The sequence below is a fragment of the Aphelocoma coerulescens genome (genome assembly GCF_041296385.1).
Source record: "Aphelocoma coerulescens isolate FSJ_1873_10779 chromosome W unlocalized genomic scaffold, UR_Acoe_1.0 ChrW_unloc_scaf_1, whole genome shotgun sequence".
In the NCBI taxonomy this organism is placed as follows: domain Eukaryota; kingdom Metazoa; phylum Chordata; class Aves; order Passeriformes; family Corvidae; genus Aphelocoma; species Aphelocoma coerulescens.
In genome coordinates, this window is record NW_027184080.1 from 18,738,825 (window position 1) to 18,764,269 (window position 25,445).

The window sequence follows — 25,445 nt, forward strand, 5'->3', positions numbered from 1 at the left end:
GACACTCTTCCCACTGGATTTCCAGAGGACAGGAACCCCACAGCCACCACTGGACTTTCTGAGGAAGAGCAGACCCCTTCTACTACAGGATCACCACTTCAGAGGACTGCTACCACCACCCTGCCTAACAGGGACTCAGGTTGTATCTTGACTCTGTCAGTGTTTTCTTTTACTTTCTTTGCCTTTTCTTTAATTTCCATTAAATTGTTATTCTGACTTGGTGCCTCCCACTGGTTTGTTTTCAAACTAGTACAACAAGTGATGCTGAGGTATGACTTTACTTAAAAGGGTATAGGGATTAGGTACTTGTAGCGGGTTCGGTTTGAAACCGGGTGGAAACACCAATTTAGTGTAGTGGTTTGGTCCAAAATACTCATTACTGTTTATCTTCTGTGAGATAAGAATTAGTAAAAATGCAAAGCAGGCACCAAACTTGAAAGAATATAAGGAAGTTTATTAACAGACCTAAAAGAGGGAAAAAAAAAAATTATACCACACCTTCAGAACTCTCCTCCTCCCCCCACCTTCCTCCCTTCTCCCACTGACAATGCAAAAAGACAACCCTTAAGATGTTCAGTCTGTTTACCACTTCCATAATAACCTTGTTCAGTCCATTTAGAAAGAGAAGTCTCTTCTTGCTCGTGCTATGAAAACATTATCACAACGAGCCAGCCGCCCACTTCCAAATATTGTTCAGTCCATTTAGGAAGAGGTCTCTCTGCTCGCATGCGAGTCCCTTCCCCCGACTTGCAGCTTTTCCCGCAACTGCTTTCGAGGGTCCACTCTTGAAGATTTTGGGGTGCAATTTTAAGGTTAAGCCGTTCAGAAACAAAAGTTCTCTTCACCCATCTCTGGGAGCATTTCATCTCTAAGAACAGAGGCCCTTCTCCTTCCCTGGGAGCACAGGGTCTTCCTCATCTTCATCTTTAGGACTATCTCTGGGAGTATCTCTAGGAACTGAGGTTTTCTCCCTTTTCCATTTGGAGCCAAAGTCCTCATCGCTTCCATCTCTCCCTGTTCAACTTCGCATGCAATTACAGCTGCGTCATCATCTGCCTATCTCAGCACAGGTGCTTTTGCTTACGAGTTGAACACTCCACCCCCCATATCTTCATGAAATTGCAACGGGATACTCTGATATATCATAGCTTGACAACAGAATTTCAGCTTTAAGTATCTCCTCTTTCTCTTCCCTCAGGTTTTCAGCTCTTCACAGCAATAAAAGGGTTAATCTCACCTCGGCCTTGCTGCTGGAATGTGGCTTATCGCAGTGGAGAGGGGGAGAGCCAAGTCGCTCTGGCTGCCCACAGCCCTGCTGTGGGGGGAGTTCCATGGCTGGAACAGGCCCATGGCTCCAGGATGGCCGTGGCCCGGCCTGGCCCGAGCAGGGCCTGGCCGGGCCTGCTGGCCCCCACACGGGGCCCGCAGCCACCTGTCCCAGCACTGGAAACGAGAGACAGCTTGGGGGGGATTTTGTCTATTCTTAAGTGTGGATCACAGAGGCGGTCACAACTTTAAGTGGCTCAAAGAATTGTCCATATTCAAACTGGCCAGCTGATAGGTTCTGTCAGATCATAGAGGAAGCTGTAAGAAGAACATCACTTCCGAGACTCAGCTTGCTAACCTATGACAGTACTACTGGATATCGAGTCTTAGTCCTTTTGTTAACTTCTCTTAAGTCCTGGACTAATCTAAAAGTCCCATCTGGGTTCTTTACTGGGAGAATAGGGATATTATGAGGAGACATACAAGGTTCCAATGACCCATCCTTTATCGATTCTTCGATTACTGGCTTTAAGCCCTCTCCTCCTTCTAATGATATGGGGTACTGATGCACACGTATAGGACATTCTTCCTTTTCAGTTGTTATTTTTATGGAATCAATATCCAATCCTCCCCTATTCCCCTCTCCAGCCCAAACTTCTTGGTTAATTCTTTCCTCATCTTCTTGGTGGAGCTGTAGCACTTTGGCCGTCATTTTTCCTTCTTCAGGTTTAACTCCTATTCCTAATTGTATCTGCATGTCTCTCCCTAATAAGTTGCAACCTGCCCTAGGGACTAAAAAACATCTCTCATCCCTATTGTATTTTCTCCTTCGATTACTATGTTTTTGATTACAGGAGCCTTAAAACCTTCTCCCTTTGCTCCCATTGCTTTTATTGTGTCATTACTTACATTACACCCCTTTGGGATAGTAACCACACAAGTTCTTTCTGCCCCAGTATCAACTATAAATTCTAATGTCTCCTCCTGGGGGCCTACTTTTAACATTATCAAGGGCTCTAAATGATATTTATCCCCCAGGAGGTAGAGCCCCTGACACCCCTAGTCCTGTATTCTGTCCTGTTGTACTTCTTTAAACACCTCCAGATCTCTATTCAGCTTTGGGCATTCTCTCTTGAAATGGCCCTCCCTTCCACAGTAAAAGCAGGCACTGTTTGAAACATCTTGGCTGTAATTCAGGTTTCGGTCTCTTGCTCCCATTAGGGGTCTGCTCCTCCCTCTTCCCCTGTTACTTGGGGCATTGTTTCTAGGGGTTTCTACCCTAGAGGGGGTCATAGGTTTAAATGTGTTAACCCCTCGCATTGTGGCCACCATGATTTTTGCTTTGCTTTTTTGCTTTTTCTTCATCTCTCCTCACATAAACTTTTTGTGCTTCTTGTAACAGTTCGTCTAATCCTCTGTCTTGCCAATCATCTAGTTTTTCAAGCTTTTTCTTAATATCTGGTCAAGCACGTGCAACAAAGTTAACTTTTAATAATGCTTGGCCTGCTGGACTGGTAGGTTCTGTACTGGAATATTGCTGTATATTTTTCTGAAGTCCTTCCAGCCATTCAGTTGGGGATTCTTCCTTTCCTTGCTGACTGTTAAAAGCTTTACTTACATTCTGTCCTCGAGGAGCAGCTTCTTTTATCCCCCTAACCAGTAAATTATGATAATCACTCATATCTCATCTGCTTGCCTCAGCATTTTGGTTCCAGTTGGGAGAGGTCATGGGCATCTTTTGATCTCCTGGTGGCCCCTGTTGATTCTCCCTCTCCCAGATTCTTGTTCCAGCTGTCCTGATAATTTCTTTCTCTTCTTGTGAAAATACAATATGCATTATAGACTGCATTTCTTCCCATGTATAAATATTGGGTCCCCAAAACTGATCAAATTGTTCCAAGAGACCTATAGGATCTTCTAACAAACTCTTAATTTCCTTCTTAAACCTTCTAACTTCTGTGGAAGTTAAAGGGGCATTTAGAAAGCTTATTCCCCTGTGGGCCCCTCCCATCGGTACTTCTCTGAGGGAAAACATGTTAGTCCTGTTTCCCTCTTCTATTGTGTTTATATTTTTACTGGCTTTTGAGCGCCCTTTTGTGTTCTGAGAAGGTCCCTCATGTGCTGGAGGAGGGGCAGTGAGTACTGCATAAGGTGGGGGTATGTTGGGGTTTTGGGAGTTCCCCTTCTGTTTTCTTTTTTCTCTTGAGGAATTTTTCCCATATATGTTGCCAGGGCAACAAATTGCTGGGTGCTTGGGAGAAACAAAAGACCTGGCCACAGAGGGAGGGGTCCAACAGGCTACTCTCTTTCACCTGGGCTTGTGGGCTGTTGTTCTCGGTGTTTGGATGGAGAAAGAGGCTGCCATCATGGTGGAGGGAATTTGTCAGCACTGCAGGCTTCTGCTTTTGGCTGCCTTCCTTCTACCATGAGTGGAGCTTGCTCACTGGAGCGGCTGTTGAACTGGGACCCTAACACCCCACCTCACTAAAAGAGGGACCTTTTCACCATTTGCTCAGGTGCCTCAGGGAGAAACCCCGGGATTTCCAAGCCCGCCTTTCCCTGCCCCTCTGGGAGACAGGCTGAGGCCGCCCTGCCCCTGCCGTTGCTTTGAGCCTTTGCTACATTGTACCTGTGCTCGCCCTGCCTGCCGAGACCTCCTGGGGTTCCTGCTGCAGCTCCAGAGTTTGATCCATCTCGTCTGTCACCTGGGATTTGTGCTTGTCCCTGCTGTTCCAGCCTGCTGTTCCCGAGGGTCCGGCCGGACACTGGGATCGGCTGCCCAGGGGGTTGGTGAAGCTTTTCTTCCATCCCTCCCCATCTCGGCCGAGCCACCATTACCGCGTGCTCCCCGAGCTCGCTCCGGAGCTCCCCCTGCAGCCACGAGGGAACCATCGCACCTGCCCTGCTCACCAGGAGCCGCCAGCGCCCCTGCCGGCTGCGACCGTAATGGCACCAAAGGGGAAAGGGCCTGACAGCCGAGAAGGCTGGGACTGGGTTCCTGGTTCTGTTTGCTGTTACTGCCATAGTTATTGTTTGTTTGCCTTGTTATACACACACACATATATATATATAAAAGTAAAGAACTGTTATTCCTATTCCTCATATCTTTTCCTGAAAGCCCCTTAATTTCAAAATTATAATAATTTGGAGGGAAGGGGGTTGCATTTTTCATTCAAGGGAGGCTCCTGCCTTCCTTGGCAGACACCTGTCTTTCAAACCAAGACAGGGTAATACCTCTAACGGGTCCTGTCCATTTCTCGTGCTTTCACGTGTCGGAGGAAAATAACTTTCAGGGATGGGACTATGCAATTACATGAATTTATTGTTTAAAGTAACAAATGCATCAGCCAAGGCGTGAGATTTTACAACACCTCCGAGTAATGGCAAGTAGTCACAAGATTTAGGGTTACATCGTAATTTATAACTTTCTAATCCAATAGACACTTAAAATGACACTTTGTTTTAGATTTATGACCTATCACCTGTGGCACTTCTCACTGCAGTGCAGCTGTGTCTTGACCAGTAACTTCTCATGTCACATACACACAGATGTCTCTCTTATACCATCTACATTCTTAACTTAAACTATATAAAATCACACTATTATATTTTAAAACCCTTCACCAAAACACCCAGTGTACAATTTTACTTATAACTATAGGAATACAAGTTTGTAATCCTTTTGCTTAAAGTCTATAAATCTCTGTCAATTAAGCCAGACCTAGTCTCTTCCAGGGTTGTAAATCAAAGCCTCCTTTAATTGCAGGAGTTTCTACTCCTCTGTCTCCCACAGGGTCCCACCTTTTTTCCTCTTTATTTTCTTCATTTTTTTTTTTTCAGCTACTTTAAAAATTCTTACTTCCATAGGCCAGATTTTTCCTTTCCAGCATGAAGCATATTCACACTCTTCTGGATTAACGGGTTCTTTAGCATTTACATAAACATTTAGAGCTTGACAAATCCACCCTTCAAACTACCTATATTTTCACCAATGTAAATGATCCCGTCTAGTTTCCTCCTTTACCCATTCAATCATGCAATACTGAATCATCTTAACTTTTATCTTTTCCTTTTGTGCATGAATTATATTCCCAATTAGCTATTTTGATTCTCAGTGGACTATCTGGGGGAATTTTGGTCAATATAGCTTTGTTTATATCTTTCTTGGGACTTGACTTACTAGTGTTTTGTCCCATGGTATTTCAGGGGGGTTCTCTCGACTCCACACACTTCAACTGGGGCTCAACCTCGGGGCCTTCAACCCTCAGCTACTCACATCCCTGGGGCCTCCAGCCTTTCCCACTCTATTCCTTCTTCTGCCAATCTATTTTGTTCTGCGCCTTCCACTCACTTTCCTTGCACCTTTTATACACCTTTGGGGAAACACCTCCCCCCTCTCTACACACCAAAACTACAATAAATACTTTTCGTAAACCTACCCCTGGATAACAAGGTCAAACCTCAAACCCACAATTTATACAACACAAATAAAGCTTCACAATCTCCTTGCGTCTATAACAGTCTCACTATTCCCTACTCATTTGTCCCAACAGTCACTGAAATAGATTCTACATTCATTCCATACCAGCCATTCACCTCTTTCATTCCCCTTTATCTCACCATGAAACACAAAAAGTACTCACTTATACTCTACAAACAAAATAGAGAGCAAAAGGATTGATTGGAATAATTTTCCCTGCACACCCGGGCTATGTGTGGATGAAATGATTTCTGTTGCACATCCTGGCCAGAACGACATCCTGGCCAGAATAAAGTAATGCCTTGATTCTCTAACACTGAAAATGTTGTTAGAGGGTTTTTGTTTTTCTTGTCATTTTGGTGACATAACCTCTGTCACTCTCTGTCCCCCCACCCACCCACCCACACCTCTCTTTCTATTTCTTTCTTCTTTTTTTCTTTATTTGTCTTTGCCTCTTTTACTATTAAATAAAATATATCACATTTTTTTGCACCAACATCTAACCTTATTTGGTTTTAATCATGTTTTTTGGGTATATTTCGAATCTTTCTGGGTTCGATCCATTTTATTCACAAAGACTTAGCTTCTGTCTCTCTTGCACGTAGGGACGGTGAAAAACGACATAGATTCAGGTCAGAGAAGTATGGTTGAAGCTGACCCCTTTAATGCCAAAACCCCATCTTTTATAGCATGGATGGCAAAAGAGAAATTACATGATTGGCCCCTCAGCTAGCCACCCACCACAGTGAGTGGCTGAGCGGTATAACCACCCATTTCAAAATATTATTCTCACAAGACTGAAAACAATTCCACTGTTCTCACAATAGCCTGCACCTGTGGATAGTTTACCAAACTGTCTTTCTCTGTTTCTCAGCTAAAGCATGAGAAAGGAAAAACTTCACAAATGCTTCAGCAGTTGGAAAATTCCTCTGATCCTGCTTTTTAGCATCCACAAGTTTCCGTTGGTCTTCTGTGTTAAACCGGTTCGTAACGGATGGGTACTGGGGAGGCAGGAGTGGGTACTTGGTCCAGGTAGAGCCTTAGGGTCTTGATCTTACCTGTCCTTCCCCTTAGGATTAAGTGGTGGGCAGTGCTGATCTTCCTAGCCTGCATCTGCTTTCTTTCTTGCTTGTATTAGGTTCTTCATGAGTGGCTTCCTGCTTACCTGGATTAAGCTTGCTAATAACAGTTCCTGCTCAGACCTACTCACTGCCATCATAGAAGAGGCAGAGCCTCCCTCTGGGCTCCTGTTGGGCACTCCAGCACTTTTCTAAGGCTGTACTTGTCATAATCTATGTCCTCCATTTTGGTTTAACCATGGTTTAACCTAGGTTTGGTTTGCCTGGTGTAACCCGGCCAAGGTCAGCCCACTGCCCTATGAGAACAAGCTGAGTTTCCTGTACCACCTTGCAATCTCCCAGCCCCACCATGCCCACCTCTACTGCTTCCAAGCTGATCTCCCTACTGCCACCATGCAGCACATCACATTTTTGCCTTCTCTTTTCTGCATATGAAAACCCACCAGGATTGTGTTTAAAGTCAGAGTCCAGAACTCGTGGCTTCCACTTAGCCCATACCTGTCAGCAGCCAAATACTGCCTTGTGTTTTACAGTGGGGTTGCAGGGCCTTTGGCAAGGGTTTGTCTGCTTTTCACAGCACCTTCCTAAGTCCTGTGGCAGTACAAGTCGGTACCTGTCTGCTTTTTGGCCTGTTGAACCTGGTCTTTCTGCTGGGGTGGCATGTCAGAGGTCAACAATAAATAATGAGGTTGTGCTAGTGGATTTAGTGTGGAAGGCGCTTGTAGGCTCAGAAACAGGGCTGGCCACTCCATATATTCAAACTCATTTACAACCAGATGGTGATTTTAATTTTGGGTTGTGTCATGGGTTAGCATAGCTACGGAAGTGATTCTCTTGCAAAGAGGTGCTTACAGCTTCCTTTATGACCTGACAGAACCTATCAACTGGTTAGTTTGAATACTGACAACTTTTTAAGCCACTTAAAGAGCTTGACATGCCTCTGTGGTCCACATTTAAGAATGAACAAACCCCGGGAAAGCTCTCTCTTGCTTCTGGCCTTGGGACAGGTAACTGGGGGGGGCCTGTGCGGCCCAGCGGGGCTGGACTGGGCCCTGCTCAGCCTGGGCCAGGCTGGGACACAGCCATCCTGGAGCCATGCAGCCCTGTTCCACCTGCAGCCCCGCTCCATGCAGGTGGCGGCCCGGCTCCCCCCCTTCCCCCCCTCCAGTGCAGCCGAAGATTCAGCTGAACCTGCCAAACCGGTACAACCTGCCTGCTGCCCAGAAAAGATCATGTGACCAACAGCAATAAGTGAATTGCAGCTGCAGGGCCTGGGTGACATTAACCCTTTTTTAGTGCTGTAAGTTTCCTCCAGAACAGATGAAACCTGCAGACATCAATCCTCTTCCCAGTCTGAGGAAGAGGGAAGGTGAAAAAAACACCATAGAGGCACCAAAGTCAGTGAAGAAGGAAGAGCTGAAACCCTGAGGGAGGAAAAAGAGGGGATGCTTAGAAGCTGAAATTCTGTTGTAAAGATATGGTGGTCATGGACTATGATATATCAGAGTACCCGTCGTAATTTCATGAAAGCATGGGGGGTTGGAGCATTCAAACTGTAATTGTGAGCAGAAGTACTTGTGCTGAAATAAGCAAATGACAGTAGCTGTAATTTGATGAGGCCCCTTTGCTCCCGGGGAAGGAGGAGAGCCTCTATTCCTAGAGATGAAGATGCTCCCAGAGATGGGTGAAAAGAACCTTTGTTTCTGAACAGCTCAACCTTAAAATGGTACCCCAGTAGTTCAAGATTGGACCCTCGAAAGCAGTTGTGGGGAAAGCTGTAAGTCAGGGGAAGGGACCCTCCCATGCAAGCAGAGAACCAACCCGGGTGGCTGTCTCGTTGTGACATTGAAGCCATGAAGCATTGAAGCTCCATAGCATGAGCAAGAGAGACTCCTCTCCCTAAGTGAACTGAACAAGGTTATTATAGAAGTGGTAAACTGACTGAAAATCTCAAGGGTTGTCTTTTTAGATAGTCAGTGGGAGAAGGGAGAAAGGTGGGGGGAGGAGAAGTGTTCTGAAGGTTTGGTCTGATTTTTTTCCCTTCCTTTTAGGTCTGTTAATAAACTTCTTTATATTCTTTCAAGTTTTGTGCCTGCTTTGCATTTCTCCTAATTCGTATCTCACAGAAGGTAAATAAGTAAGTAATGAGTATTTTGGACCAAACCACTACAGGTTGCTTTTGAGTGTGGGTTGGAAAGGAGTCAGTGCTCCAGATCATGACTTGAATCTGCACTAGTGTGGGTAACCGCATGACTCAGGTGGGATTCCTGCTCTCATTAATTCATTTTTTGCTGCCTCAGGAAGGAGAGTGGTCTTCATGGGTGTTGACACTCAGGAAGGACTCTTCATGCATGTGCTGGTTTTGGCTGGGATAGAATCAATTTTCTTCATAGTAGCTGGTATGGGGCTCTGTTTTGGGTTTATGATGGAAATAGTGTTGATAATTCAGGGTTGTTTTAGTTATAGTTGAGCAGGGCTTACACAGAGCCAAAGCCTTTTCTGCTTTTCATACTGCCCTGTCAGCAAGTAGGCTGAGGGTGCACAAGAAGTTGGGAGGGGACACAGCCAGGACAGCTGACCCCAACTGACCAAAGGGTTATCCCATATCATATGGCATCATGCTCAGCAATAAAACTAGGGGGGAGGTTGTTGCAGGACTGCTGTTCAGGTACTGGCTGGGCATGGGGCGGTTGGTTGTGAGCAATTGTTTCCATTTGCATCACTTGTCTTGGTTTTTATTCCTCTCTCCCTTTCTCTGTTATTTTCCTTTTAATTAGAAAATATTATTATCATTATATTTTATTTCAGTTATTAATCTGTCCTTATCTTAACCCATGAGTTTTCTCACTTTTGCCCTTCTGATTCTCTTTCCCCCATTGCAGTGGGGGGAGGGGGGGAGTGAGCAAGTAGCTGTATGGGGATGTTGGGGTTTTAGGAGCTCTCCTGTTTTTTTTTTTTCCTGTTAAAGGAATTTCCCCCATACGTGTTGCTAGGAGGACGAATGGCTGGGTACTTAAAAAAACAAAAGAGCTGGCTATAGAGTGGGGCGCATCTGGCTACTCTTTTGTTTCACCTGGATGTGTGGGCAGTTCGGTGTCCAGCATTTGGACACAGAGGGAGGCTGTTTTCTTCGGCCGCTTTTTTCCTTCTGCTGTAGAAAGCCCCGGGATCCCAAAGCCCGCCTTCCCTGCCCTGCTTGGAGCCGGGCTGCGGCTGCCCTGACCCGCCGTTGATTCGAGCCTTCGCTATGTTGTAGCCCTGCTCGCCCTGCCTGCCCAGACCTCCGGGGGGTTCCCTGTTTGGATACATCGCGTCTGCCACCAGGGATTTGTGCTCGTCCCTGCCGTTCCAGCCTGCTGTCCCAGCCTGCTGTTCCCGAGGGTCCAGCCAGACACCGGGGTCAGCTGCCCAGGGGTTTGCGAAGCTTTTTTGTTCCATCCCTTCCCAGGATCTCAGGGCACCAGTGCCGCGTGCTCCCCAAGCTCGCTCCGGAGCGTCCCCTGCAGCCGCATGGGAACCATCGCACCTGCCCTGCTCACTGGGAACCGCCAGCACCCCTACTGGCTGAGACCGAAACTGCACCCAAGGGGAAAGGGCCTGACAACCGAGAAGGCTGAGACTGGGTTTGTGATTGTTTGCTGTTACTGCCATAGTTATTGTTGTTTGTTTGACTGGTTATATGCATATAGATATATAATAGTAAAGAACTGTTATTCCTATTTCCCATATCTTTGCCTAAAAGCCCCTTAATTTCAAAATTATATTAACTCGGAGGGAAAGGGGTTGCATCTGCCATTCCAAGGGAGGCTTCTGCCTTCCTTAGCAGACACCTGTCTTTCAAACCAAGACAGGGGCTTAGTTGCTGGCTGGGATTAAACCACACCACCAAAGAAGTTTCTCTGCATCTATTTCTTCCCTTCTTTTAACATGAAGGATCTTCACACTGTGGACAATGGGATCCTGCAGCATCTCTATCCAACTGGTAAGCAACTCTTCCCTCAGGGCCTGGATAACCTTTTACATGATGTGGAGGTCCTACTGTAGCGGTGCAGGTGGCTGCAGCTACTCTTTGTCCGGAGGAGAACTCAGACAACCAGCTGTGGTGGTTAGCAACCCAAGTTTAGCATGTAACTTTGCAGTCATGGTGAGAACCCATGATTCCCTTGTTTTCCCTTTTACATACTTTCCGCTGATTGCTTAATATTTTGTCTCCTTGTTTTATGCATGAAGTTATGTATATTCATTTTCCTTCTTTAATATGTATTAGTTCTAGAAAGTTCCTTGTTCCTCGACACCCCATTGGATCCTTCCCTGAGTCCCTCCTATGTGTTGTTCCCATTGGTTCCCTTCCTGTCAATCCCACCTGCTTGTCTCTATCCCACTGGCTGAGATCCCTTTCCCCATCTATTCTGTACCCAGTATAAGATCCCTGGACCCTCCCACCAATTGGCCTCTTCGTCCCCGTCTTTTCACGGGAATAAACCTGCGTGGAACACATATGGAGAGCCCCCTCTCTCTATAGCCCCTTTTGGGTGAGGCGCTCTAACCCGTTTTCATTGTGTGTTGGGCACTGAGTGCCGCCTTCCAGAGGGGTTTCAGCGTTGACCTCTGGGCTTCTTTGTGTTGGCATGCGAGGGGTAAAACCCCCTTCTGCCAGCTCCCAGTGGCTGGAAACCCCTCCATCCTACTGCAAGTTTGGAGTAGGACTGAAGAGTTTTTTCTGTTATGAGTGGTGCTGGGCAGTCATACACTGCCACCTGGGAATTACAGTGCTCTAGCTGGATTTCCACAGATAAGTTAGCTTTCAGGGCCTGTAAACTGCTTCTGTAAATACCTTTCCTTCTTTTGGGAGAGAATGCAGCTTGATGAGATGAGACTACATGTTAGACTTTTACATCTGTCCCAGAAAAACACTGCCAGAATAGAGCAGGAAGAGCAGCTCTTTCTTCATGCTTAACTTTAATTGTGTGGATACCTGAGCAGACGGTAGGAGGGGAAGAAATGGCAGTTTCCAGAGACAACCAGAAAGCTCTGGCAGGAAGATTCTGGAGTAGACCCTGTGCCTGAATCCCAGGCTAGTGTGTGACATGACTGCTCTTGTTCTGCAATAGACAGTGGTGAATGAGACATGCAGATTGCTCACTTCCTTGGCATGGACCACTGTGGACACAAACACAGACCTGATCGTCCCAAAATGGCTGAGAAGCTCACCCAGATGAATGAGATGCTCATGTGATTAGTTTGGTGGTGGAGGGGGGCCAGTTGGCCTCTTCCTTCAGCCAGACTGGTGGGGTCTTCCCAAGGCATTTATAGATGCAGAAAGCAACAGGGAACATTTACTGTGCCTGTTACCATGGAGAACAGCTTTGGCCAGCAGTAGCTGAAAACCCAGCTATGGGGCAGTCTCAGTTGCATAGACATGTTCATGGGGCAATGGTAGAGAACAGGGTTTGGTTTCAGAGGTAAGGCTGTCTTCTGGTCTTGGAGCCTTGGTTTTCAACCAAACTGTCATGTGATGGTGCTGAGTACAGCTGAGCCTCACTCTCAATCTTTCAATGGAGATTGTTACACTGAGTTTTGGCTAATGTTTGAGAAGCACTTGGAGGACCCTGGCTAGGGAATGCTGCATTAACTGTGCTGCAGATGCACGAGTTGTGCCTTTGTGTCAGAGGGCAGAATGGGATTCAGAAATCTTGATCACACAGCCATGTCTCAGCTCCAAATGCTGTGGCTTTTGACTCTTAAGGCTGCTTTAATTTTTGCTGCTGGAAGGAGTGTCTTGGTTTGAAAGACAGGTATCTGCTAAGGAAGGTGGGAACCTCCCTTGGAATGGAAAATATGACCCCCCTTCCCTCCAAATTAATATAACTTTAAAATTACGGGGCTTTCAGGCAAAGATATGGGAAAAGGAATAACAGTTCTTTACTAATATATATATATGTATGTATGTATGTATGTATGTATAACAAGGCAAACAAACAACAACAATGGCAGCAACAACAAACAAAATCAGAAACCCAACAATAGCCTTCTCTTGGCTGTTAGGCACTTTCCCCTTTGGTGTAGTTACGGTCACAGCCAGCAGGGGCGCTGTTGGCTCCCAGCCAGCAAGGGCATGTGCAATGATTCCCCTGTGGCTGCAGGGGTCCTGTGGCGTGAGTTCAGCTGCCTTTTCATGCATCTCAGCTGGCGGAAGAGAGAGAGAATGGCTCCACAGTGTCTAAGGGCTTAGTTTGGGCCGGTCCAGGGTGGTTAGCAGATCCCCTAGTATTGACTAGCCAAGTGGCTTCTGTCAAGTTTCCAGCCCAGCAGGTTGACCCTGGCTGGATGCCAGGTGCCCACTAAGTCAATCTATCACCCCCTTTCCCGCTGGGACAGGGGAGAGAATAAGATGGAGTACAACCAGCAGGATGAGATAAGGCAGTTTTATTACAGTAAAAGAAAGAAGCAGAGATTTGCGCACGCAAGAGCCAAAGATGAAAAAAGTCAGTCTCTACTTCCCATCAGCAGAGATGTTCGGACACTTCCTGAGAAGCAAGGCTTCAGCATGCGTAACAGTTCCTCCGGAAGGCAAACATTGAAAACTCACGAATGCCTCCCCTTCCTCCCCTCTCCCTTAGCTTATGTATCTGAGTTGACGTCATATGGTATGGAATATCCCTTTGGCTAATTTGGGTCAGCTGGCCTGGTTGTGTCCCCTCCCAGGATCTTGCCCACTCCCATCCCTTTTGGTGGGGGAATGTTGCTGTGACCCAGCCCACTGCTGGGCTGGGGCAGGGGAATGTCAATCAATTCAGGGCTCTCCCATGGGGAGGATTCCCCACCCAGGACAGTGACAATGAGGGAGAGTCGATGGGCGGCACAGAGACCTAAGCCACGTCCACCTGGGCTGCGCCCAAGTCCAAACTGCCTCCCCCCTTCGGGAAAATTCTTTCTTACTTGGTTGTTCATGGGTTCTTTGTTATAACTCCCATCTCCCGGTTTCCCTCATTGGTTCTTGTTGAATTGTATCCTCCCCCTGGCTTGTAACTCATTGGTTGTTTTCCCCTTTCCCCACGGTTTTCAACCCCCCTATAAAACTGAGGGCAAAAGCCTCCCAGCACCATTATGATCATTGCCATGTTCTGGTTGCTAAACTTCTGACAATAAACCTGTTAGGCGTCAGACCAAAAGCCCCTCTCTTTTCCTTTGCCTCTGGAGTAATGCGAGCCCAGACCATCGGGTCCCTGAAGTGCCTCCTCCTTAGAGGAACCAGCACGCGCCCCCAGCCAATGCTTTTCTTCTAAGCCGGTCCAGAAAGACGGCACAGAAATAACGCTGCATTTCCTCTGACTGAGGACATTTCAGAGCTCGTGGAAACAAGCCAGGGACAGCGTTAGTTTGGCACCCAGACGTGGAGCTCACGCGTGTGGGTTCCCGTGACGTCCTTGCTGTCAGTGGACAGCGAGAGTAAACAACTTGGAGCTGCTGACACCTCTCGCTGCAGCACCATCTGTTTTAAGACACGTATGCCGAGAGAAGGCTGCCAACTCCCGAACTTGGAGAACAGCCTAGCCCCGGAGGACCCCACCCGTGTTTTTTGGATCCAGGACTGGACGCCTGTAACTGTGAATTTGTGCTGATTTGTGCTGAACTGAAACTTGTGTGAGTATCCCTGGTCCCTGAGATTTTTTGTTTCTTTTTTCCTTTTGCAGGTGGCGGGTGGAAAAAGTGTTGAGAAAGCTATGGGTTCAAAACTTTCTCAACACCAAAGAGAGGTTTATCTCCAAGTTGCAAAATCCCTTGAAGTTAGTGGGTTTAAATTTTCAAAGAGTTTGTTTAAACAGTTCGTTCGCTGGCTCTTCTTTTACTTTCCTCAGACCTCTCCTGCAAATTTAAAATTGCCTGCTTTCTGGCAGGCTGTAGGAGATAATATTGCTGATTTAAAGCGGAGAGGAGATATCTCTGGAGAAAAATTCTTTCCTCTAGTTCTAGTCCTTCGGGACTTGCACAAAATGAACCAGGAAGTAAAAGAAAAGCCCAAAGTTCTCCCCAGTTCTCCCCGTATCCCCCCTTCCTCCCCTCCTGCCCCTCTCCCCATGTCCCCTTCGTTGGAAAAACCGAATGGGGTAAAATGCCCAAAGGCACAGGGCTGCTACCTTCTCCCTGACCCCTCTCGGTCTTCTTAGCCACCCTGTCGAGATAGCCCTGGCCAGGCTGCCTCAACCTCTTCCCAAACCCAGTATCCTTTGCCCTCTTCCCTGGTTGTAAGTCCAGAAAACTGTTCTAAGTGCTGTTTGCCATTATCCCCCCCCACTCCACGTGTCTACAAAATGGTGGAGACCACATGGCACAGTCCGTTCTTCCCCCTCTTCTTCCCACAATCCCTTTCTCCCCCCTCCCCCCCAACCCTTTCCTATCTCCGCCCCCAGAAATGACGTCTTTGGGTTCCTCCCACACGTCAGGTATCACCCCCTGCATCGGGAATCCCCGCCCATCCTGTCGACCACACCTCCTTGTCCTCCACTCCTGCCCACTGTGGAGGACTTCCTGGTTCCCACGCCTCCCCTTCTGGTTCCCACGGGGTAGAAACCGGAAGCGACGCCATCTTGAAATCGGGTCCGGGAGCCCCCCCATCCCTTCACCGCTCCTGTTACCTATGACAGAGCAGGCAATAATCCCACATGGAAACCTTTTGATCCTTCTGGGCTCAAAGAGCTTTGAAAAGCCCAGAAAGAATTTGGGAGGGAGAGTCAGTATTTAAAGAACCTCCTGAGGATAACCCTCACCACTACAGTGATGGTGCCGGACGACCTCAAAAGCATTTCCTCCTGCTTGCTTTCCCCATCCGAGTTTCAAATGTGGGAAGAAGGTTGGAGAAAGCAACTGAGAGAGGTCCTCCCAATTTTACTGCAGGATCCAAACAATGCAGGGGTTTCTATTGATCACCTTACCGGTGAGGGGTTATTAGCCAAGCCACAGAACCAGGCTCAAAATACACCAGAGCCGGTCCTGAATGCCATAAATCAAGCAGCAGAACAAGTGTTTTTAATGATGCCCCCTAAATTAGCACCTCAACTGAATTATACAGAGATTCAGCAACTGCAAAATGAGCCATTTATTGATTTTGTGGATGAACTGAGGCTTGTGGTGGAGAGACAAGTAGAAGATCCGAAAACAAAGGAACATATAACACAAATTGCAAAGACTAATGCCAATGAAGCTTGTAAAAGAGTGATTTTGGGTCTTCTATTCGATCCTCCACCAACCCTAAACCAAATGATTCGTGCTTGCACAACATTAGTTCCAATTAACCAGCCAAATTTAAAAACGAGGGGGAATTTAATAGGAACTGCAGCCGCCGCTGATGCAACAGCACCTCAGGACAAAAGAAATGCTAATTGGGTCTGTCACAGGTGTGGCAAACCAGGGCACTTAGCCTGGAATTGCAGAGCCCCGGCTCCAATTAACCAGAACTTCCGAGCTGTCTCCCCAGGGCAAATGACATCACCTGCCTGCATTGGGATGCAGACAAAAAACTTAAGAGACAGTGCGGATTTGTAGCCCCGAGCGGAGATAAAAATCAAAAAGCTGCAACCAGAAAGACTATCACCCACCGAAACCTAAATAGACTCAGTGACACCCCAAAGAGTCATCGTGAGTTTCGAGAACCTGAGAGACTGTATATTGTTTGTATTGGGAGATGCTGTACATGCACCATCTGACATCTGTGTAACACCTGAAATTGTACAAGTGGGGTCACAAGGGGTTTTCAGTATTAACATCCAGTGTATTAACCCGCTCTTTTTCCTTGCTGCTAACCAGGTTGTTGCTCAAGTCATCCTCATGCCCAGCAGTCCTCTGCAGAACTGTAACCCCTCTGTCTTCTGGACTGAGGTGGTTGGGTAAGACAAATCTATTCTTGGCTGCAAACTGTCTTGCCAAGGCTTGGACATTAGCCTGGCAGGAATGATGGACACAGGAGCAGATGTGACAGTCATTTCCTCCAATGATTGGCCGTCACACTGGGAGTTGCAGCTGGCAGAAGGTATTGTGACAGGTGTGGGGGGGTTGATATCTGCCCAGAGAAGCACGGATATTGTCCACATCGAGGGTCCAGAGGGACAGATAGCATCAGTCCGCCCATTTGTTATTAAGTCTGGGTTCACATTGTGGGGCAGAGATCTCATGTCCCAGTGGGGGGGGGGGGGGGGGGGGGGGCTCGGGTCGAAATTCCATCTAAACCCCAGGATTTTTAATAGGGGCCACTGCGGAGCACCCAACCCAGAAATTAAATTGGAAAACTGTCAAATTTGTCTGGGAGAATCAGTGGCCCCTGAACAGACACAAATTAAAGGCACTCACTGCACTCGTAGAGGAGCAATTGAAAAAGGGGAACATTGAACCCTCAAAGAGCCCTTGGAATTCCCCAGTATTTGTAATCAAAAAGCCATGGAAAGACAAGTGGCGCCTCCTCCACAACCTGCGGAAAATAAATGCAGTCACTGAGGACATGGGACCCCTGCAGCCCAGAATGCCTTTACCTTCTCTGCTCCCTAGGCAGTGGAAGGTAGCAGTCATTGATATCAAGGACTGCTTCTTCCAGATCTCACTACACCCAGACGATGCACCTCGGTTTGCCTTCTCGGTACCTTCCATCAACCAAGAGGCCCCATGAAGCGCTAGCACTGGCAAGTTCTGCCGCAAGGCATGAAGAACTCGTGCACCATCTGCCAGTGGTATGTGGCTTGCATTCTGTCCCTCATCAGAAAGTTGGCAGCAAAGGCTGTGGTGCTCCACTACATGGATGATATTTTGGTGTGTGCTCCTAACCAACAGTATTTAGACTGGACATTGGGGAAGGTAATCGAGGCCTTAGAGGCAAATGGATTTGAGATCCAGGCTGAAAAGGTCCAGAAAACCTCTCCATTTAAATACCTTGAACTAAAAATCTATGAACAGACTGTGGTTCCCCAACAAATAAAAATTAATGATGACCCTAAGACCTTGCAGGAACTCCACCAGCTCTGTGGGTCCATAAATTGGGTGAGGCCGCTCCTAGGGCTGACGACAGAAGATTTCGCTCCTCTATTCAACCTTCTGCGAGAGAAAGATGACCTCAAGTCACCTAGGCATCTAACAGAGGAGGCGAGACAATCCATCTGTAAGGTACCGGAAGTGCTGTTGTCCCGGCAGGCACACTGATGCGCCCCAGGTCTGCCTTTTCAATTTATTGTGTATTAGGGGAAATAGCATACCTCCACAGGCTGATATTTCAATGGGACGAGGTGCAGCGTGATCCTCTGTTGATCGAGTGGGTTTTCCTCTCGCACCAACCATCCAAAAGTGTCACAATGCCACAGGAGCTCATAGCTCAGTTGGTGATGAAAGCTAGATCCCACCTCTGCACCCTTGCAGGGTGTGATTTCACATGCATCTATCTACCACTGGCAACCAAGTCGCTTGACCACCTGATACAAAACAATGAGCACCTCCAATTCACCCTGGACAACTACCCAGGCCAAATTTCTATACACAACCCAAAACACAAACTGGTTAATTCTGTCTTCAAACTGATTCCAAAAGAAATTCAAAGCCGAAAACTCTTAGATGCCCTGACAATCTTTTCAGATGGCTCCGGAGGTTCCTACAAGTCTGTAATCACTTGGAGGGATCCTCGCACTCAGAAGTGGGAGTCTGATGTGCAGGTAGTCGAAGGATCCCCACAAGTGGCAGAAATTGCAGCTGTGGTCAGAGCATTTGAGCGGTTCAGTGAACCATTTAATTTGATAACTGATTCAGCCTATGTTGCAGGTGTAGTTTCCAGGACAGAGAGCCTTACTAAAGGAGGTTGCAAACCCAAAAATTCACAATTTGCTTTCAAAATTGATTCAACTGATCTCCCACAGAAAGCAACCATTCTATGTCATGCCTGTGAGATCACACACTGACCTGCCAGGATTTATTGCAGAAAGGAACAGGAGAGCAGATGCTTGAGCAATGCCAATCGAGTTAGCGAATCTGCCTAACAGATTCCAGCAAGCCCAGCTGAACCATGCAATGTTCCATCAGAATGCTCCAGCTCTCATTCGAATGCTCCACCTCACTAGAGACCAGGCGAAAGCCATTGTGGCAACATGCCCCAACTGCCAAAAACACCAGCTTCCATCATTAGGCCAAGGGGTTAACCCCCAAGGGCTGAGCAGTTGTCAGGTATGGCAAACAGATGTCACCCACTTCCCCCAATTTGGTCACCAAAAATATATTCATGTTTCTGTGGATACCTTTTCTGGTGCGACCTTTGCCTCAGCCCACCATGGAGAGAAGGCCAAAGATGTTATCAACCACCTAGTACAGGCCTTCGCTGTGTTGGGGACACCAAAGAAAATTAAAACTGACAATGGCCCTGCGTACATCTCCGCAGAACTGAACAGATTCATGAGCAAGTGGGGTGTGGAACACATTTCTGGCATCCCTCACTCACCCACAGGCCAATCCATCGTAGAGAGGAAACATCAAACACTGAAAAAACTGTTGGAACAACAAAGGGGCGGCAATGAAATTGCTTCCCCCATCCTAAGACTTGCTAAAACATTGTTCATGTTAAACTTTTTAAACTGTTCCTATGAAGAACCTAACCCTCCTATCATGAGACACTTTACAAACTCTGCTAAACATAAACTGACTGAGAGACCTGAGGTCCTAATTAAGGATCCTGACACTTTGCAAATACGTTGTCCTTACCTCCTGGTCACCTGGGGTAGAGGCTACGGGTGTGTTTCCACCCCAGAAGGTCCAAAATGGATCCCTGAGAAGTGGATCAAACCTTTCTTGAAACCACCGACAGATGCCAAACAGAATAAAGATGCTGCCACAGCCTGGAAAAGGAGAAAAACCAAACCACCTAGAAAAAAGACTTCTCTTCCAGGCCCAAAAGACAAACCCTCCCCAGACTTCCTAATGTGTTTCCCTTCCCAAAAATGATCCCTCAGGTTTTTTTTGAAAGAGGGGGAGTCCACAGGAGCCATTGTTATTTAAGTTAATTGTATTTGTGTTATACTTTTCTTAAAGCTACCACCCTTGACCGCATGATGACCTCCTACCTGCTGCTGTCCCACCTGCTGCTGCAGCTCCTCCTGTGCCACCACCAACGAGGCAAGGCATGGATCATACCGCAGCCACAAAACAACGTGTGGGTAATGCTGGCCCAAGCCCTCAATCAAACGGGGATATGCTTGGACATGGGCGGGGCAAATGACCCAATGTCTACCTGCCTTATTGGCATTCCCTTGCACACCCAAGAGTTTTTTGCCTATACCCATGACACCCACATCCTCCAGCCCCACCGCTGGGACCGGTGGATGTAGAAACTTCCAACAGCCATACAGGAGCCCCGAGAACTACATCTCCAGGGGTCCGCTGAGGCAGCCTATTGTTTTAACTCACGCTACAGTAAGCCAAGACACCAATTCCCAGTCAGCCCTTTCAATAAAATCTATAAATCTCAGGACTGGTGTCACAATATGGCCTTGTCATTTTCCAACTTCATCAGTCACAACAAGGAGTTGCCAGAAGGGTTATTTTTAATCTGTGGGGACCGGGCGTGGAATGGAATCCCACCATTTCTCACAGGAGGTCCCTGCACTCTGGGGCATCTGGCCACCTTCACCCCAGACAGAGCTCAAATTCTCAAGTGGCATAATTTGGCTAATCAGGCTAGATCAAAACAATTTATTCACAAAATCCCTGATGATTGTGATAATTCGGTCACTAATTGGCCTCACTCTGAAAGAGTTGTCTTGTCAATTTTCTTGCCGTGGGTGGCGGCAGCTAAGGCCCTTGGAGAACTTGAGCAGATTTCTTGCTGGCTAGGGAAAAATGCCCAAGCCACATCCTCTGCCCTCAGCTGACCTTTAGCTAAGGAAGAAAAAAAATGCAGGTGACATTACAAGATCGAGCTGCTATAGTTTTCCTTCTCCTCACCCACGGCCACGGCTGCGATGAATTTGAAGGACTTTGCTGCATGGACCTTTCGTCAAATAGCAAGTCCACCCATGCTGAAATTAAAGAAATTCGCACCCCAAGTAGACAGCCTGCGTGCAGAGGGCAGCAACTGGTTTTCAAGCCTCTTTTCCGCCTCCAGTTCTCTTTTGTCCACCAGGAGCTCCAGCAGCCGGATTCCTTCCATTATCAAGGACACTATGGGTTTTGTTTATGGTGTTGTTAATTTTACTTGCCCATCTCATTTTTAAGTGTTTGGTTTTAAAATCCCTTAAGTCCTCTCCCTCATTTCAATATAGTAAAAACGGGGGAATTGTTGCTGTGACCCAGCCCACTGCTGGGCTGGGGCAGGGGAATGTCAATCAATTCAGGGCTCTCCCATGGGGAGGATTCCCCACCCAGGACAGTGACAATGAGGGAGAGTCGATGGGCGGCACAGAGACCTAAGCCACGTCCACCTGGGCTGCGCCCAAGTCCAAACTGCCTCTCCCCTTCGGGAAAATTCTTTCTTACTTGGTTGTTCATGGGTTCTTTGTTATAACTCCCATCTCCCGGTTTCCCTCATTGGTTCTTGTTGAATTGTATCCTCCCCCTGGCTTGTAACTCATTGGTTTATTTTCCCCTTTCCCCACGGTTTTCAAACCCCTATAAAACTGAGGGCAAAAGCCTCCCAGCACCATTATGATCATTGCCATGTTCTGGTTGCTAAACTTCTGACAATAAACCTGTTAGGCGTCAGACCAAAAGCCCCTCTCTTTTCCTTTGCCTCTGGAGTAATGCGAGCCCAGACCATCGGGTCCCTGAAGTGCCTCCTCCTTAGAGGAACCAGCACGCGCACCCAGCCAGCGCTTTTCTTCTAAGCCAGTCCAGAAAGACGTCACAGAAATAACGCTGCATTTCCTCTGACTGAGGACATTTCAGAGCTCGTGGAAACAAGCCAGGGACAGTGTTAGGGGAAGGAATGTTAGAGGGACAGCGCTGCTCGGCAGTAGCCAAAACGCTGGTCTGTTATCAACACCCATCCAGCTACCAATGCAAAGCACAGTACTGTAAAGGCTGCGAACTTTACCTCAGTCAGACCCAATACACCTTTGCAAATCACAGGAAGCAGATGGTCTCAGTGCTGCTCGGTAAACTGAATGGACTGCAGCAGGGAACCTCGGAAGCAGCAAGCTGGAAACAGCAGATGTCGGCACACCCAGGAGTGGTAAACAAAAGGTAGCAGAAGCTCCGGGGCTGTGTCCGAAGCAGCGGGATGTCCGGGTGTTGGGTTACAGTGTAGCAAGAAGCCCTGAAGCAGCGGCAGAGAACTGCGGGGCTGAGCGGAGAATCGCTCCCCTGGGTAGCTCACCGGCGATGGCTGATCCTTGGGTCAGGCTGCACAGAAGGGGCGGCCCCCGGAGGGGATGGGGTGCTCCCGCTCCCGGGTCCTGGCGTGGCACATACTGGCTTTGAGCTCCCGAGAAGCAAGCCAATAAGCCCTATCACAGTGCCAAAGGAAAAGAAACAAAAAGAAACAGGCAAAAACCACAAGGCAACAGTACCTCCGGTCAGAGACACCGCGCTGCGTGGCCGTTGAACCAATAGCCCCACCGGAAGAGAGAACCATCCCTGCCCCCAACTCTTGCAGGAGATCCTGGGGTGGCTCTCACCCATCACGATACTCCCGGGGAGGTGGCAGCGACCACCCCGGACACAAAACAAAAACGGCATGGGATGAAAAAACCATCCCCAAGACAAAGGAGCAATTAACTTGCTCTGCTGCATCTGAGAGTGCAGTATACATTGTGTCATACTGCATCTTTCAGGGACAAATCCCTTATTTTTTCTTTAGAAGTAGTGATATGCAGAAAAGACTTCACTACTGGAATAAGTAGTAAAGTAGGTATGTTTATTCCAGTGCTGGGACACATGGGGGATAATTCCCCCAAAGTCATGCGTGCCGACAGCTTGTACTAGTTTGAAAACAAACCAGTGGGAGGCACCAAGTCAGAATAACAATTTAATGGAAATTAAAGAAAAGGAAAAGAAAGTAAAACACTGACAGAGTCAAGATACAACCTGAGTCCCTGTTAGGCAGGGTGGTGGTAGCAGTCTGGCAGAATGGTGGCTGCAGTCCTCTGAAGTGGTGATCCTGTAGTAGAAGGGGTCTGCTCTTCCTTAGAAAGTCCAGTGGTGGCTGTGTAGCTCCTGTCCTCTGGAAATCCAGTGGGAAGAGTGTCTCTGGTGTTCAGAGTCCCAGATTATATCCACGATGGGATGCTTGGTTCCTCCCTCTGGGTGGAGCATCTCGCAATAGGGTAATGAGTCATGAGGCCAAGTGTTGATTAGGCTCATTAACAGAAGATGGTCCGGAGGGAGTTATCTCTGAGTCATGCAGCAGGACAATGATGGGCCATTAACAGCAAGATAGTCTGGGGGGAGGAGGCAAGGAAACACTGCCCCACCTGATTTCAACGGCTCATGAGGATGGTAATAGAATACACCTCAACCCAGGACACAGCTGCATTCGGCTTGGTATATATCGAGTTACACGCTACATATTCATTTGTAGTGGTGCAGGTGGCTGCAGCTACTCTTTCACCTGAGGAGAACTCAACCAGCTGTGGTGGTTAGCAACCCAAGTTTTGCATGTAACTTTGCAGTCATGGTGAGAACCCATGATTCCCTTGTTTTGCCTTTTACATACTTTCCGCTGATTGCTTAATATTTTGTCTCCTTGTTTTATGTATGAAGTTATGTATATTCATTTTCCTTCTTTAATATGTATTAGTTCTAGAAAGTTCTTTGTTCCTCGACACCCCATTGGATCCTTCCCTGAGTCCCTCCTATGTGTTGTTCCCATTGGTTCCCTTCCTGTCAATCCCACTGCTTGTCTCTATCCCATTGGCTGAGATCCCTTTCTCTACCTATTCTGTACCCAGTATAAGATCCCTGGACCCTCCCACCAATCGGCCTCTTCGTCCCTGTCGTTTCATGGAAATAAACTTGTGTGGAACACATATGGAGAGCCCCCTCTCTTTACTTCTTTGCCTTCGCCTGCATGCCTGTTTAACAGTGACAGAAAGATATAGCCCTGTGGGAGACAGAGGAGTAGAAACTCCTGCAATTAAAGGAGGCTTTGATTTACAACCCTGGAAGAGACTAGGTCTGGCTTAATTGACAAAGATTTGTGGACTTTAAGCAACAGGATTACAAACTTGTGTTCCTATCATTATAAATAAAATTGTACACTGGGTGTTTTGGTGAAGGGTTTTAAAATATAATAGTGTGATTTTATATAGTTTAAGTTAAGAAAGTAGATTATATAAGAGAGACAACTGTGTGTACGTGACATGAGAAGTTATTGGTCAAGACATAGCTGCATTGCAGTGAGAAGTGCCACAGGTGATAGGTCATTAATCTAAAACAAAGTGTCGTTTTAAGTATCTATTGGATTAGAAAGTTATAAATTACGATGTAACCCTAAATCTTGTGACTAGTCGCCATTACTCGTATGTGTTGTAAAATCTCACGCCTTGGCTGATGCGTTTGTTATTTTAAACAATAAATTAGTGTAATTGCATAGTCCCATCCCTTAAAGTTATTTTCCTCCGACACGTGAAAGTGCGAGAAACGGACATAGCCCCTTTTGGGTGAGGAGCTCTACCCCTTTTTCATTGTGTGATGGGCACTGAGTGCCGCCTTCCAGAGGGGTTTCAGCGTTGACCTCCAGGCTTCTTTGTGTCGGCACGCGAGGGGTAAAACCCCCTTCTGCCAGCTCCCAGTGGCTGAAAACCCCTCCAAGTGGTGCCCGAGCAGAGCAGGGACTTCTCAAGGGGGAGAGACCCTGCTGTACCTAAGGCGGCTCTCAGTCATCGAGGGATCTCGTGCCTTGGGATAGCCACCCCTTCTGTAGAAACACGCTGCGTTTTAGCAGTGGTGCTCCGGGAGGAGACCAAACCTCAGCTCAAGGACCGGTCATATGGCGAAGGACTCCAGCAGCAGTTTTTCATTCCAGGGACCTATCTTTCGTGTGTGTGAGTATCTAAAATTTTTTGTGGGGTCCCCTGGGTGGTATATTGTAAGTTTTTCATTTTGCTGCGGTTGAGGATGAAGTTAAGTGCAGCCTTTTGCGCTAATTTTGTGTTACTTTTCGCTGCACTAGAGGAAGGTTTTTAACCAAGTTGGGATTCCCTGGAAGCAGGTGGGATTAAGTTTTCTAAGGCTTTTAGTCATTGGGTGTTTCTCTATTTCCCCCGGGTGTCCCCTTGTCCTGGGTTGAGGTGTATTCTATTACCATCCTCATGAGCCGTTGAAATCAGGTGAGGCAGTGTTTCCTTGCCTCCTCCCCCCAGACTATCTTGCTGTTAATGGCCCATCATTGTCCTGCTGCATGACTCAGAGATAACTCCCTCCGGACCATCTTCTGTTAATGAGCCTAATCAACACTTGGCCTCATGACTCATTACCCTATTGTGAGATGCTCCACCCAGAGGGAGGAACCAAGCATCCCATCGTGGATATAATCTGGGACTCTGAACACCAGAGACACTCTTCCCACTGGATTTCCAGAGGACAGGAGCTACACAGCCACCACTGGACTTTCTAAGGAAGAGCAGACCCCTTCTACTACAGGATCACCACTTCAGAGGACTGCA

At 47.4% G+C, this 25,445-nt stretch overlaps 1 long non-coding RNA gene across 1 annotated transcript; it reads left to right on the top strand.

Annotated features, from left to right (window-relative positions):
- Positions 1-13,485: 13,485 nt before the first annotated feature.
- LOC138102781 (uncharacterized) lies at positions 13,486-21,667 on the top strand. Its single transcript, XR_011147540.1, has 3 exons — positions 13,486-14,469; positions 16,630-16,852; positions 19,876-21,667. It is a non-coding gene; the product is annotated as an uncharacterized lncRNA (long non-coding RNA).
- The last annotated feature ends 3,778 nt before the right edge of the window (positions 21,668-25,445 follow it).